General features: G+C 37.4%; 1 protein-coding gene across 4 annotated transcripts in view; it reads left to right on the top strand.

The window, feature by feature from the left end:
* The first annotated feature begins 8,097 nt into the window (after positions 1–8,097).
* LOC131237803 (probable NOT transcription complex subunit VIP2) overlaps positions 8,098–17,070 on the top strand; it is a 34,046-nt gene continuing 25,073 nt past the window's right edge. For all 4 annotated transcript variants that reach the window (XR_009167421.1, XM_058235799.1, XM_058235801.1 and 1 more), the window contains exons 1-2: positions 8,098–8,257; positions 8,548–8,739. The gene's annotated coding sequence lies outside the window, so the exon portion shown is untranslated. The remainder of the gene's footprint in view (positions 8,258–8,547; positions 8,740–17,070) is intronic.

A 17,070-nucleotide genomic window follows, 5' to 3' on the forward strand; every position in this document is an offset into this window, starting at 1 on the left:
ACCACGTTAAGTCTTGCTTTACCTAATCCGAAGGAAAGAAGGAAGTTGGCTTCTTTTTTTTTGTGCATTTTCCATTAACCCATGCTAGGAACTTATATAATGAAAATAATCTAATTTGGGAGATTATGATCAATCAAAACTAATACACAACTGCTACATAAATGAGTAGACATATTCCCGGTAACCCACCACAGTACTTATCTCCAAGCTGGGTGGGGCCCACTTGGACAAAATATGTTACGAAAACAACCAACTATATCGACCGATATATTAATTAGTTGTCATTTGAACTAAGGTAATAGATTTGCCATTTGGTAAACTGATTTATAAGAAAGAGACATTTGTTTTCGTTCTTGTTTTTATTTTCTAAACTCTTAACCACCGAGCTTGCGAAGCCATCACCTAGACAAGTGGAGAAAAATGAGAAGAATTGTAAGAAAGAGAAAATACTAAGTTGTAAGATAAATAATAAAAATATAAAAATGGTACACAAGGTAGGTGATCAAACAGGAACTAACTGCAATTTAGATTGTGACTAAATGACAATGAAAGTTGAACTCATTCAAGTTTGCTTTGTAAATATGCTAGGGGCCTGTTTGGTTGGACGGATCCCATGGGATTAGGAGGGATGGGATGGATTTTAAGGTAATGATGGTGGTATCAGTGGATTGGTTTAAGATCCATGGGATTGTTATATCCCGAGACAAGTTCATCGAGTCTGCTTGGCATGCTTGCCATATCCCAGGATTTTACCTTCCAATCCCTTCCAATCCGTCCAACCAAACACACCCCAGGCGCGATTGAACGGGATTAGGAGGGATGGGATCAATTTTAAGATAATGATGGTGATGTCATTGGGTTGGTTTAAGATCCATGGGTTTGCTATATCCCGGGACAAGTTCATCGGGTCTGTTTGGCTCGTTTTGGCACATCCCGGGATTTTACCATCCCATCCCTCCTAATCCCTCTTAATCTGCTTGGCCAAATAGGCCCTAGTTTCATGCATGGAAATGAAGCACACATGGAAGTTCAAAGCCACTAACAACTAACAGAATGCAAATGCTATGTACTGAAAAACTAGCCAATATCATCCTCTGATGCACCCAATGAAACACGCAAGAGGTGAAGAGAAATTTGGTCCAGATTCAGTGTATACTTGGCTCACCCAATAATCAAAATAGGTTGATTATTCATACACAAGTGCACTGGCATTTCTAATTATGCAAGCAAGATATTCAAGCATGGTTAGCGATGGAACACATGGCTAGCGAACCACTACACTCCTAGAGCATGGGAAAATTCTCTCGTTTCGTAGTGTATGGAAACCATTGAAAACGGTTGAAAAGACGGGTCATTTTTTCTCCACCAGCAAATGAGAAAAAATTCCCAAAATGATAAGAAATCCACAGGCTAAAAAAAATCCAATCGATCTATGATTCAAAATATGAGAAAAGAACAAAGTATTACATAAACAAAGAAGGAAGAAACTATTGCTGTTGTTGATCCACCCTAAAAACAACTACTGTATTTGTCGTTGCTTATACACGATTTTTGTGTGTGAGAATGATGCACGAGTGTGCTAGAGTATACTCAATTCAAAGTCCGATCAAGTTGCCAGTGTTTCCCCGCGTTAAGATGGATAGATTAGATATTGGATACATGATCCAATTGTCCTCTCAACCATTAGTTGCACTCAGCGTTCAGGTGATTTGTAAAATGGTACCGGTTAGTTCATTCAAATAAATTCTTTTTGCCTTGTAACAATATACATGAGTTTATAAACATAATGATACTTTTTTTTTACCAGTACTTTCAGCACAATATTTCTCGAATGAACAAGAATATACAAATAAATAAAGGAAAGCTAAACAATGCTAATTTTTATTTATATCTAAATGTATGGCTTGTTACAATCAACAATATATTAATCAACTAAAAAAATAGACCAAAAAAAGAGAGATAAATACCTAATTTATATATCGAAACAGACGATCTAAGCGAGTAATCAACATAATGTGATTGAATTGTGATATGACCAACTAAATCGAAACTTAGTTTATCATAAATCTACAACCTAAGGTTGCAGATATTTAATTTACTCTTAATATACTGTAGTGGAATCTGCTAAGCAGTAGATATTTATGATAGACCTAATCTACACTATATTGATATAAATGGTAAAGTTTAAATATGAAGTAAATATGTGTGTTTGGCGTAGGCCCCTCGCTAGGTTTTCTTACCGACCCTATATTCTTTCATGTATTTAGCCCACATTGGAAACAAAAGACCCTAGTTTAATTCAAAACTGACTCTTCGAATGTTCTTCTCGTAGCCAATTCATTCAATGGGTGATGTTCGTGGCCCACTAATTAGATTTGGCCATTAGGCTTGGAAACATTAAAATTTATATGATGAAGACAACCGAGCCAATATGGGAAAAATTCAAGAGTTGATCCTGTACCTAAAATTGATTGTCACTTTAAGTTGTTAGACAATACAAATCAAATCCCCCTTACATTTAACCCTGTCCTTGAGGGCTTGGATTATTAGAGGGATTTGAAATCTGATATGCTATCAGGCTATATCAAATGCAGTTGGCTCCTTCTCTCAATCTTAATTGAATCACTAGTTGGGATCAAATCATCTCATACATGTGTCTTTCTTGTAGCTTGATATCAGATCGTAACCGTGTTTGATTGAATATTAGTCTATCTTTAAATATTTGGAATATTCTTCATTGCTAGGTATCCTCCAAACATTTGGGCCGTATAGCCATTACGCAACTAGAGCTTTAGGGGGTTTTTTGGCGCATGGTATTGGGAAGGATTAGATGGGATGGGATTCAAAAAACATAATTATTACCATGGGATAAGCTCAATTCCATGCTATGTTTGTAATATGGTGGTACATTGAATGAATATACCCATCATCATTTGAAACTATTGAGAATAACACGTGTTATATCCAAATCGTTCATCTGTTTTGTAACCTCATTTTATGGTATAGGGCCTAAAAATGAGGTAGATCCAAAACTTATGTGGCCCCAAAGAAGTTTTCAACATTAGGTATTCAATCCTCACAGCTTTCTATCATGGGGTCTACTTGAGCTTTAGATCTACCTGATTTGTTGGCCCATCCTCTAAAATGATCTAAAAAAATGAGTGGACGGTGTGGATATAGCCAACGCATCATGGTGGGACCTACAGAACTTGCTAACATTGAGTGGAATTAGCATGGACCCAATGCAATTCCATTTATTCTAATCCCAAGCTTTTCCTGTCTTCCCAAACATTGAGGGCATGTTTGATTTTCCAAATATAATGTAAATACATGGTAAATGAGTAATGATTACTCTTTACAACTGTTTGAAAATTTATGTGTATTTCTGCTTGGAAAACCGGTTCAAATGGACTGGTTTAAATTTGTGGGCCATATTGTGGTATACATGATGTATTTGTGTTGTACATCCATTATAACATAACATTTTGAGGCATGAGCTAAAAATTAAGGCCGATCCAACACTCAAGTGACCCACACCAAAGCAAGCAATGGCCCTAATTTTTTTTTTAAGATAGGTATTTGATATCCTAAATCCTGTGGTGTGGCCCATTTGAGCTTTGGATCTTCATCATCTTTTTGGATAATACCCTAATTTCAGTTGGGATAATAGATGGATAGTGTGGATAAGTCACATATATCATTGTGGGTCCCACATATATTTTACAGCACCATCGATTTTTGTGAAAAAAAAGCTAGCATCAAATTAAGCATTGATACTGCCATTGTAGTTACTCGAAGAAATCATTATTACCCATTTCCTGTGTATTTACCATTAGTTTGGAAATTCAAACAGGCCCGAGTACAATTGTCACTTGACAAATGCAATTCCATCCCACCTAATCACATCTCATACCATCCGCCAAACTATCAAGCTGTGGTAGGGGAAGCTGTACACCAGCTCTAAAACTGTATGAAGAGAAATTTGCGACTGTGGACCCCACCTTTTATCCAACCTTTTTTATGAAGCAATACAAACTTAACTTGGGAACTTAGACCTGCTCGTATGGACAACGAATTTGAGGATGAAAATACCCCTCCCTTCCTTTCGAAGACGAGCGCTGACGCTCCTCCAAGTGAGAGTTGTACGAACGGCTCAAAAGAGATCAAAGTTACATGGCCCCACAACTATGTATTTATTATATCCACAATGTTCATCCATATTTTGAGATCATTTCGGAGCATTATCCAAAAAAAAAAAAAATCATATCCAAAGATCAACTGGACCACACCACAAAGAGCAGTAGGAAAACTGATTTTCACCGTTAAAAAATTTGTAGGGCCCACAATAACATTTATTTTCCATCCAATCTATTCATAAGGTCACAAAGGCATGGATGAAGAGGACAAAAAAATTCATAATGATCCAAAACTTCTGTAACCCCTAAAAGGGTTTCAATGGTAAACATTCAATTCCCCACTGCCTTTTACAGTGTGGTCCACTTGATAGTTAGATCCATCTTATTTTGCATCTCAAGCTTAATATGAGCTCGCCAAATAGATGGACGGTTTGGATATAACACAGACCTCATGATGGGACCCACAAAAGGCGATGGGGATTACAACAGCAAAAAAAAAAAAAAAAAATTTACTACACAGTCTGTCACGGCAGTCTATGCAAATTTTTTTTTTTGACATGGAGAACTTTTTTCACCCTATATTTTTCTCTAATACATATTTATACCATATATGATTTTGGTTGAAAATTACAAGCCTTTTTAAACTAACTTGCTGGACAGTTCCGGATGTTTTCAATAATGCAGAGAGGGTGATTTAACCTATAGCTACGGATTATAACCGTAGCCATAGTTGCAGTCCATGCCAGTCTATAAAAAAAAAAAATTTAATTTTTTGTTAAATTTTTAAATTCTTATTTTTTTACATGGAGAACTTTATTTTGCCTACAATTTTCTCTAATACATATGTATATAAATGTGTATATATAAGCATATTTTTTTTTCTCTCTTTTAGTTCATTTCTTTGTCTATTTATTCAACAAATATATCTCATAAACCAGAATGATTTACTTAACGTACCACATATGATTTTGGGGGTAGCAGAAGCTAATTTAGTCAACAACCCTAGTTATTTTCCAAGATTCCATTGAGTCGATGGTCGAAAATCCATTTCATTCACTCCGTGTTCAATTTCAATCACTTCGCAGTCAAATTGAAAAATGAGCGGGGCAAACTAGAAATTGAGCAGGACAAACATGAAATTGAGCGGGGCAAACATGAAATTGAGAGGGGTGAACATAAAATTGAGCGGGGCCAGCGAGAAATTGAGCATGGCAAACATGACATTGAGTGGGGCAAATATGAAATTGAGCGAGACAAACATGAAATTGAGCAGGGCAAACATGAAACTCAGTGGGGCAAACATGAAATCGAGCGGGGCAAACATGAAATTGAGCGGAGCCAACGAGAAATTGAGCGGGATAAACATGAGGTTTATGTTAGGGACCGAATGCATTTTATATAGGAGAGTGGCTATGTGGGAGAGTTCACCCATTGTAGAACTCGAATCAGCGGTTAAATCTTAATTTACCGAAATGCGTATGCCAACTTAATATTTGTACTCGCACTAAACATGAGCATCCTACGATACAATTATCAGATAGGGTTTACAAACAATATTTGACGACTGCAGATCATATATCTTTAAAAGAATCTTAGTGTATACTCATTTGCATTGCATTACCGATTCAAAGACCCATGAGAAAAATCCTATATTTTTATTTCTTTAAAAATCTTTTCAAACCCTTAATTTTAAATTTTTTTTTTTTTTTTGGGGGGGTGGGTTAGCTTGTTAGTACAATCCATTGTCAGTGCACACTCCACTATTAGCCACCCCCACTAGGGAATCAATATCTAGCAATAACCCTAATATCGATTACACTAGTATATATAATCAAAACTAGGAATATAAACAAATTGCATAAAAATGCTTAAAACTGTGTAACCTATCTATCTATCAAGTCAACCGGTCAAAATGCTTTGATCGATCGGGTTGACATGTTAACTAAAGTTTTCGATATGTTGAAAACTCCAAAAATTGTCCAAATTTTTTGTCAAAAATTTAAATTTCTTTGATAACCTTCAACCTTCATGTTTGCCCTGCTCAATTTCATATTTGCCCTGCTCAATTTTCGGTTCGTCCCGCTGAATTTCTAGTTTGCCCTGCTCAATTTCATGTTTGTCCCGCTAAATTTCTACTTTGCCCTGCTCAATTTCATGTTTGCCCCGCTCAATTTCACGTTTGTCCCGCTGAATTCTAGTTTGCCCTCTCAATTTCTGTTTGACTGTGAAATGAAGGGGATTGACCATGAAATGCACGGAATTGACCACGAAGTGAAGGGAATTGACCATGAAATGCATGGAATTGACCATGAAGTTAAGGAGAATCACTGGGATTGATTGTAAAATGCATGGAATTGATCGCAAAGTAAATGAAATGAATGAATTGATCGTGAACTAATTGAAATTAACCGTGAAATGAATGAAATGGATTTTCGATTATCGACCCGATGGAATCTTGAAAAATAACCAGGTTGGTTGGCTAAAGTAGCTTCTCCTACCCTAAAATCATATAAGGTATGTCAAGTAACTAATTTTGGTTTAGAAGATATTCTTGTTAAATGAATAAAGAAAGAAATGAAAAAAAAAAAAAAAAAAATTTAAATGCTTATATATACATATTTATATTTATATAAAAATATGTATTAGAGAAAAATGTAGGTAGAATAAAGTTCTCCATGCGAAAAACACAAAAAAAGAAAAAAGAAAAAAAGAAAAAAGTGCATAGCACATGGTTATGGCTATGGTTATAATCCGTAGCTATAGGTAAATTTACAGAAAATTTGAGATAAACTCGCTGAACTGTTCTGGACCTGTTTTGATAATATCGACCTTCGATATATATCAAAGGACATGTCGAAAACATATGGGCCACGGTTATAGCTATGGTTATCAATCCATAGCAATAGGAAACCCCAGCTTTCTGAAATTACATTTCTTTTGTGGGTTTCATCATGAGGTTTGTGTTATATCCAAACCATTCATCTATTTGGCGAGCTCATATTAAGCCTTCAGATGAAAAATAAGATCGATCTAACTATCAAGTAGACCACACTGTAAAAGGCAATGGGGAGGGTTATAGAAGTTTTCGATCATCATGAAATTTGTTTTTCCTCTTCATCCAAGTCTTTGTGACCCTATGAATGAACTTAGACGAGGAGGATTTCTCACAAGCATCACAGTGGGCCCCCAAAAAGTTTTTAATGGTCGACGCTCATTCAACACTCTTTCTCGTAATGTGGTATACTTGAGATTTGGATATATATTTTTGGTCTCATATCATAAAATGATGTGGAAAAATATATGGACGACATGGATGAAAAACATACATCATGGTGGGGCCCACAGACCATCGACCATGTACCACATCCATTTCGTGAAAGGAGGGATATTTTCGTCCTCAAACTCATTGTCAATACGAGCAGGTCTAAGTATAAAAACTGCTGAATAAAAGGTGGGGTCCACGGTCGCAAATTTCTCCTGTATGAACGTTAGCGAGATCTGTAGGCTTGATCATGAGTTATGTTTTATATCCAAACCGTCCATCCATTTGGCGGCTCGTCTTAAGGCTTCAGGCCAAAACTAAGGCAGACCTAACTATTAAGTGGACCACACTGCAAAAAGCAGTGGGGATTGAACATCTATCATTGACACCTTTTTAGGGTGGCTGAAGTTTTCGATGCATATGAAATTTATTTTTCCTCGTAATACATGTTCTCGTGATCTCATGAGCAGATTAGGTGGAAAGTAAACGTTATGGTGGGCCCTATGGATTGTTTAACAGTGAAAAGTAGTATCTCCGCTACTATTTATGGTGTGGTCCAAATGATCTCCGGATATGATTCGGTTTTCGGATAATCCTCTAAAGTGATCTCTAAAAATAGATGAACGGTGTAGATCTAATAAATACATAACTGTAGGGCCATGTAACTTTGATCTCCTGTGAACCGTTCGTACAACTCAGAGCTCGAGGAGCGTGAGTGCTCGTCTTCGCACGACCCGTACCTACACTCACATTTTCGGATTCAAGAAACCCTAAAACCCGATCTCCATTTTCGGCGAGATTCCGTTTCTCTCGGCTGCTCGTTTCAGAGGTTTTCGTTTCTCAGATTTCGCATCGGAAGGTATGCGATTCGCCTCGGATTTCTAGAAAATATGTGACAGGGTTGGATTTTTGTTGAATTGGAGTTATTTGTGGAAATTTGTGTATGTGGGGTTTTGGTTCGAAATATAGGGTTTTTCAAGTGATTTGATGTCTTTTGGTAGGGATTTTAGTTTTTCTAGGGTCGGGTGTTGGTGTAATAGGAGGGTTTTGGGAAGACTCCGTTTTTCTTTTTTCTTTTTTTTTTTTTTGCGTTTTTGTTTTTGCTTCCTAGTAGTTTGACAAAGGAGTTTCGTTTACCCGTCCCTACAGACACAGAAAGCTCTTCTTCTTCTCCTTCTAGGGTTCTCTTCCTCCCTCTCTATCTTGCTCTGTGCGCGTGTCGATTCGAAGATCTGCTAGGGTTTCGGTGATTACCTTTAGAAAGACAGTCGATTTTGACGAGAATGACACGATTGGAGCTCGATCTCGTTCGATTACAACCAAACCCTCGCCCTAATCCAGGTTCTCTCTCTCTCTCTCTGTTCTTGATCGAGTGACTGATTCCTGTTTACTCTTTTTTGTTGCTGAAATTCGTTGCCTGGATCTTTCTCTGTTCACTTTTTTATTTTATTTATTTTCGTTATCTAAATGTGGAAAGATTTGGTGTAATTGCGGAAAACAGCGATTTCTTGTGTTGCAGTCACTATGAGTTACTTTTGGGTTTTTAGACCACTTTGTTGTTTGGCTGTTGCATTTGTGGAATTTTTCTGAGAAATGTGTGTTTGAGTTTAGATTTTTTTCTACTGATGGCTAGTATTTTGTAGTACTACAGTATGCACATGTGGGTGGTTATTGAAGAGAGATTGCTTGAGATTTTAGGGGCACGTTTGGATGAACAAGTGAGTTGAATTGCGAATATCGATTCTAATCAAAGAGGAGTTAACAGTGAATAAATGGCAACATGAGGAAGTGGTGAAGATAAATGATGTGTCCCAGTATCTATACTGAGGAAGTATATCACTGATATTTTAGTTTTATATAGTTTAGGTTTAAGTTGAAATTTGAAATTAACATGATTGCAATTTGGATCCCTGACCTCTGTAGAAATGCTAAGGATATTACAGTTTGGTCATTCTGCTTTATTAGACCAATTATGGAAATCCATTATGATAGTGCATCCAAACGTACCCTTAAAGTTACTTGTCATGACAAGAAATAGTCAATATGGGAGTGAGAATTTCTGCCACGGATAACTTTGTCAATGTCAAGCCAACTGAACTTGCTGTGGGAGTTATGGATGTTGTGATTAGAATCTTCTGTTCGTATACTTTGATGGCTTAAAAAACTTTCTGACATCATTTACAATTGAACAGGATGGTGCTGATTAGCAGTTCTGTATCATTGTCAGTTTCTGTTTCACTGTTATCAGTTCAAATAATCAAATAGAGAAATGAATAAGAACAGAGGGATAACAAAATTGGGATACACATCTTACATAGAAACAGGAATAGACTTCTAATACTGGGATGGACATCTTACGTAGAAGCAGGAATAGACTTCTAATACTGGGATGGACATCTTACGTAGAAACAGGAATAAACTTCTAATACTTGGGGGAAGGTGCAATCTCTTGCCAATGCATCTACTGGTCAATTGGCTTCAGTTAGAATGTGGTTTAAAAATGAACTCAAAGATAGGTTTGTGTCAAAAATCTCTCAGGAAATTTGTTAGGTTCCATGGGATCTCATTGATGTTGCGCAATCTAGAGTTTAGAAGAACCTGGTCACTCACAATGGAATAGAAACTGAAAATCAGTGAGAAATTCCAAGTTCTGGCAATTACGATAAATTTTCAACAGCTAAAAAAGGAGGTTCAACTCCTACAACAGATCTTCTAGCACCAAGAATGAGCTTCCAGCTGTAAACTGTGCTGTTCAGCGGATAAAATTAAGATCCATCAATCCCAAAGTGAGGTGTGCAAGGCTGGTTCTGATGCTGGGAGAAAGTTCCACTTGGTTGGCTGATATGAGGTGTGCAAGCCCTATGAAGTAGGCGTGTTGCCGGAATTAACAATCTCAAATTCATAATGTGGCCTTGCTGAATAAATGTCTATAGAGATGTGGGAAGAGGAAGGTTGCTTATGACATCGAGGTATATGTGTCAAATATGGGGTAGAGGTGGTGTAGGACTGATGCATAAACCAAATAACATGTGAGATCAAGTAGTAGAATTAAGACAATTAACAAAAAAACACAAACATTGCCATAATCATCACAAATACCATGAAAACCAAAAGGACATCATGCATAATCATAGCCCAAGTTACCAACACTGTCACAAAAGATCATTAAATAAAATGAAACTAGGATCTAATGGATGTAAGGGCATCCAATTAGCACATGGTATAGTGTTTTTCAAAGTAGAAGGCCTAATACAACCTATAGTAAAATTTGGGTTTTAGGAAATTGGAAAAATCTAGGAAAGTTATGGATATCTAGATTTAGGGTTAGGATTTTGGTAGAGAGGAAATAAGGTTTTGATTTAAGGGTGAAAGGAAGCCAAAAAAGGACAAGGTGTGGCCGTACGACCAACCCGGAAGGTTCACACGTGTGGCTTGGAATGGATGAGTTAGGTCTCTTAGGGTTTGGGATTGTAGATATGTAATTGAAAGATGGGTTTAAGAGGACATGGAGGCTTAGGATGGGAGAATCGAAGAACTCGAAGAAAATACCTTGATGGAGGGGAAAAGAGATGATGATGTGGGGATAGAAGGAGACCTCGCACATTTGTTAAGCCTCACACCAATCTCCCTTCCAAATCACATGAAAGTATCTTCAAATCTCATGAAGATGGAAGAAGAAGAAATCAAGAGCTCTCTCTCTCTCTCTTTATTATCACAAAATCCAATAAGGGAGAGGGTCACACGCCCACCCTCTTTTATAGCTCTTAAGAAAGTTCAAAAATTACAATAAACATTCTGTTTTGTGAATTTTGACGAAAATAGCCATAGTCTAACTAAAATCAACCAGAAACACTTGTAATGGTGTCCAAACATAACATAAACAAAACCAAATCTCATAAGCTGATAAAATCTAAGAAAAAGTAGTGTGGACGATCTACGATCAATGGCCTGATCATGTGATCCAACGGCCTAATCATCACATCCCTCCAATCCAATGGTCTTCTAGATGTGGGGTCTTCTAGATGCTCGCACATGCACATGAGGTCTTCAGCACGATCACGGGTGCTCGCCTAGCCATAGGGAAATCGGTGCGGCCCGCCTCCTCCTCTAATACGCAAGCAAGGGTGTATGTGAAGTGATGTCCTCATCAAGAGGAAGGTGGGTGGTTTTCTATTCTTTGATCATCTATGAAGCTCCAGGGTTGTGGAAAATAATCTTGAAAGTTGTGATTCCTTTTAAGAGGGAATATTCCTTAGGTTGGGAGTGTTCACAACCCCAAGTGTAGGGTCGCGATGTAGTAATAATCTCGGTAAGACCGAGGTTGAATCCATAGGGACTAAAATTTGTACGTTTCTGAAATTAACTAGAAGTAGAACTAGAAGGTGCGAAACTAATTCTGAAGTAATTGAGAGAGTAGTTGTGAATAGAGTAATTAAAACTAGGAATTTAAAGGTGAGAACTACGGTGCCAAGGATCTACTTGTAGTGATCAGGGAGCCCTCTTGCTTGATTCAAGTAACACAATTAGAATTGGAGTCTTATTCTATCAAATTGGAAAATTTATCAATAAAACTAAATTTGAACTTCCATTGGCCTAATTCTCAATGAAGGAGAACTATGATAATTGTTAGGGATTCCATCACCAAACCATGCCCAGGAGACAATGTCAAACAACAGGATTTACCAATCTCATAATTTGAAAGTAGGAGAATTGTGAAGATTAGGAAAGATTCCATCACCCTACCATGCCCAAGGGACGATGGTGAACAATAAGATTTACTAATTTCACAATCTCAAATCAGGAAAAGAAGATACTCAAAGATATTGCAGATCTACTGTAATTTGAGTCACAATAAACTATTAACAACTGAAAGTATTCCTTAAATGTCAAATTAGAATCCATAAAGTTCAACATAAACGTGAATCAAAGCAATAGAAACATCCCATCATGCTACAAGCTTCACCTCTTAGCCCTAACTAAGAGGTTTAGCCAACCATAGACATGATCGGATCTAAAACCCTAGAAGAAAGCATGAAAATAACTAAGGAAGACGAAGAAAAACTCTTGACGATGCCTTGTCCACCCTTTTGCTCCACTCCTTAAACCCTAGAAGATGCTTAGGAACATTCTAGGGAGTCCTATTTATAGCTGTGGAACTCCAACTTTCGCACTTAGTTGGAAAACTCTAGAAACTGCCTCAAATTTACGCAATTTGCTAAAATAGACTTCACTCTGCGTAATTTCACAAAATGACCCTGAGTTTTAGAATATGTTTTTTCAGGACGATTTCAGGATTCCTTTTCTTCACTTCAAATTGTTCATTCTCTTCATTCCTCCCTTGGTTTTCTTCGATTTTTAGCATGTGAATTCTTCAATCTTGGTCTCTTAAGATCCATCCTTTGCCTGGGTGATTCTTGAGCATCAAATTCATGCTTTTAGCACCCTTTTCAATCCAAGCTCTTAAATTCACCTTACAACACAAACATGCGTAAAATAGAACATTAAGCATTATCATGATCATAAAACCAATATATAAATGGGGGATAATATGCAATATTTGACCCTTAACAGAGAGGGAACCGGGGTTTGATTTTTATTAGAAAGATGGTGTTGGGAGTTGCCTTTATGTGAGGAATTTCCCAAACTATTCAGGTTAGCGGCCAAGGGAGGCATTCCCTTCTCTCATGTTGTCTTCAGTGGGTGGGAACGTTGTTTGGTCCTCGAGATTTTGCAGAAATATGAATGATAACGAGATAGAAGATTTGTCGAGTTTCATGACAAAGGCATTCAAAAACCGTTATGTTGGTACAATGGGATCTATTACTCCTTTTGGGGCAGTAATCACCTGTTACGGATCTGATACAATTTTTATATATTTATTTATTAAATGCCGCAACGGTAATGACAGTGGCCATTACTGCCGCTGTTACAGTTATTGATTGATTACCTTGCTCAAGACCCTCGTTTAGCACTTGTGGGGTTGTCCTTTTCAATCGTGATCAGTGGATGTAGTAAATTGACAAATTGGGTTGTTTCTAGATGAAATTCTTCTACTTGGCCGTTGTCGGTTCTCCAATGTTGGTAGCCCAGTTTGCATCTTTTGCATCTGGAGATTCAAAGGCCCTCCTAGGGTCCTTGCTTTCATTTGGTTGGTGGGGCAAAAATGTCTATTGTGGATGCTTGCATCCTTGGTCTTAACTCTTAAGGAGGCAGAATCGGTGAATAACTTGTTTTTCCTTTGCCCTTCACTCAAAAAATTTGTTGGAATCTTCTTTCCCTCTTTATGATGATTGGTTGATGCAACATATTATAGAGGATCATCTAAAGGTTTGGCATCATTTTAGAAGGGGAGATAGGAGGAGGCTAATTGTTTGGTGTTTCTATTAGCTTGATGTGCTATTGGTGGTGTTGTAGGAGAGCAATAATCATACCTTTAGTGATAAATCTAGCCAGGCTAAAGGGTTTTCTCTAGAGCTAAGGATTACGTTGTTGATTTGGCCAAAGTGTCTGATGTTGTTGGGCTTTTTTAGGGATCCTTTTGAAGGGTTTTAGTTGCCCCTCCCCCCTTTATATTTGGGTGATCCCTATCATCCTTTTTCCCTTTTTAATAAAATTGTGTTACCCATCCAAAAAGAAAAGCACAAAAAGAGATGAACAATGCTAGAAGGATTGAAGGATAATAGGAGAGAAGGGCTTTGATTTGTAGGAAATCTAGGAGATAAACCCTTCAAATACCAAAATGCCGCTCATGTTTTTTTTAAAATAAAAAAAGGGAAAAAATGAAAAGAAGAAAACAAGCTGCCATTTCCACAGACCAGCCATATGGTTGACCAACACCATTTTATATGCTTTCTTGAATTTCTCAACCCTATGTCTAATCTAAGCCCTTGGATGAGATGGATCTTAATTATTATAACTATCTAAAATTTCCAAGAAAAGAAGCAAACTTTGACATGGTTACTGTCTAAAGATGCACGTGACTTGGGTTCTTTACACCACATCATGGTATGCAATATTCATGCCAAAAGGCTTGATGTAAGCATGGCATCATCAACACTGACAAACCTGCTGCACAACCTCGCTTCTCTGCTAATTTGAAGGTGTTGTGCTCAAGGTATTCCATAACGATGATGGTGGGCACAACGGCCACTGTGTTATCATTACGATATGGGCTGTAATGGCTGTTTCATTTTTTAAAAATTCTTTTTATTTTATTTTTACGTCGCCCTTGTAACATATTGTTACAAGACCTTTACATGATTGTTACAGGACCGTCACTAGTCAATTTTTCTGAAAGGCCTTTACAACACTGTAACGTGTAACGGTTACCACTATTACAGATGCGTAATGGCTGCTACGTCACCATTTTGGGAATACCTAGGTTGTATTGACTGTTGGCCTCTCTTGGCATAGTTTTGGGCCTACTTTGAGTCTCGGTTTCATCTGGAATCTAACCATGGGCATGTGCCCATGTCTCCACTTTTCCTTCTTCTCACTTCCATTCTCATCCTTTGAACTTGCATTTTAAATGGCGTCAATGAGTTGCCCCCCACAAAAAAGGGGCCGAATAGAAGTGTAGAAATGTTTAGACAATAAGCATGTATAGTTTATAAATACATTTAAGCTTAAAGCAGATGGAAGTTATTTATGTTACCCTAGTGTTATACATATGAACTTGGAATATTCCAACAATATGATAAACTTACTCGAGATATTTTAAAACATAATAAGGTTATATTGAATGGAGATGATAATTTAGAAACTTAATAAATATAAGATGCTAAATCATAATTGTATGGTTAGTGTTGTTGGATGCTAATATTTTATATTTAATAATATCTTTTGATGAGATAAAAACCTTTAGCTTATAGCACATAGAAGGTTGGTGGTTATGAGTGCCCATACTGCATTTTGATATTTTTCTGAACAAGAGTTCTTCATCCTAGTAAAATGGTTAAGCACGAGTGCTATATGGACATCAATATATAATATATCCAAATGTTGCAAAAAGGAATTTGGAATATTTCACCATGACAAAAATGCTTAAATATTTTAAATCATTGTTGCCAATTTTTCTAAATTGTGGTGTGCCATGAACCCATTGCTTCTATACCACATATGGGTTCCTCAGGGAAGGCATTGACATTTATATCATCATCAAAGCCTTATCCTAACTATTTTGATTGGTTACACATAGGGCTCTCAATGGGGGCTGGGAGGTTTTGGCTCTTCTGAGTTTTAACGCCCAAAATGAGGGGTTGGGAACAAGGTGTCCCGTATCCGTTACAATAAGGCCATATCGGCTGATACGTAACGGTAACAGTCGACATCGTTACGCGATACAGGTTCGAAACGGGCACCCCCCCGATTTTACTGTAACAGCCGTTACGGGTCGTAATGGCCGTTACGTTCCCGTAACGGCTGTTACGGGCTAAAGAAAATCGCAAAAAAAAGAAAAAAAAGAAAAAAAAATATTCCTTTTTTTTCTTTCTTTTCTTCTTCTTCTTCTGGACTGCTGTGGTAGCGGGCCTTCTTCTTCCCTCTCTCTCTCTCCCTCTTCTTTCCCTCTTTTTCTTTTCGGTTTCCCTCTCTCTCCTTTCTTTTTCATTTCCGGCAACAAAAATGGAATGGACTGCATGGCTGTAAAACAACCACGCACTTTCTTTCCTTTTCATGCTAAGACGAGCGCTGACACTCCTCGAGCTCCGAGTTGTATGAACGGTTCAAAGGAGAACAAAGTTACATGGGCTCTGCAGTGATGTATTTATTATATCTACACCGTTCATCTATTTTTAGAGATCATTTTACAACATTACCCAAAAAATAAAACATATCCAAAGATCGTCTGGACCACACCAAAAATAGTAGCGGAGATAATGATTTTCACCATTAAACAATCCGTGGGGCCCACCATAACGTTTATTTTCCATCCAATCTGTTCGTAAGGTTAAAAAGACCTGAATGAAGAGGAAAAACAAATTTCATATTGATCCAAAACTTCTGTGATCCCAAAAAGGGTTTCAATGGTAGACTTTCAATCCCCCACTGCTTTTTGCAGTGTGGTCCACTTGATAATTAGATCCGTATTATTTTTCGTGTCAAGCCTTAAGACGAGCTCGTCAAATGAATGGACGGTTTAGATATAACACATACATCATGATCAGACCCATAGGACTTGTTGACATCAAATGAATGGACTGCGTACGTTACGCAGTAGGCTTTTATCGCACAAGTTAATAAAAGTTACACGTGCCACATAGGCCCCACCATGATGTATGTATTTTATCCATGATGTCCATCCATTTTGCCACATCATTTTAGGTCATAATCCAAAAAGTTAGTAAGATCCAAATCTCAGGTGGACCACAACATAGGAAATAGTGGTTATAGAATGCTCACCATTAAAATTTTCTTAGGGTCCACTGTAATGTTTATTTTCCATCTAACTTGTTAATAGGGTCACATTGACGTGGATGAAAGGAAAACGCACATGTCAGCTTGATCTAAAACTTTTGTAGCCCTCAATAAATTTTTAATGGCGGATGTTTAATTATTGTTGTTTCTTATGGTGCGGTCCACCTGAGCTTTGGATCTGCCTCATTTTTGGGCTCATGCCCTAAAATTATTTGGCAAAATGGATAGGCGGTGTGGATATAACACATTCATCAGGGG

This window comes from Magnolia sinica, chromosome 2, assembly GCF_029962835.1.
Source record: "Magnolia sinica isolate HGM2019 chromosome 2, MsV1, whole genome shotgun sequence".
In the NCBI taxonomy this organism is placed as follows: Eukaryota; Viridiplantae; Streptophyta; class Magnoliopsida; order Magnoliales; family Magnoliaceae; genus Magnolia; species Magnolia sinica.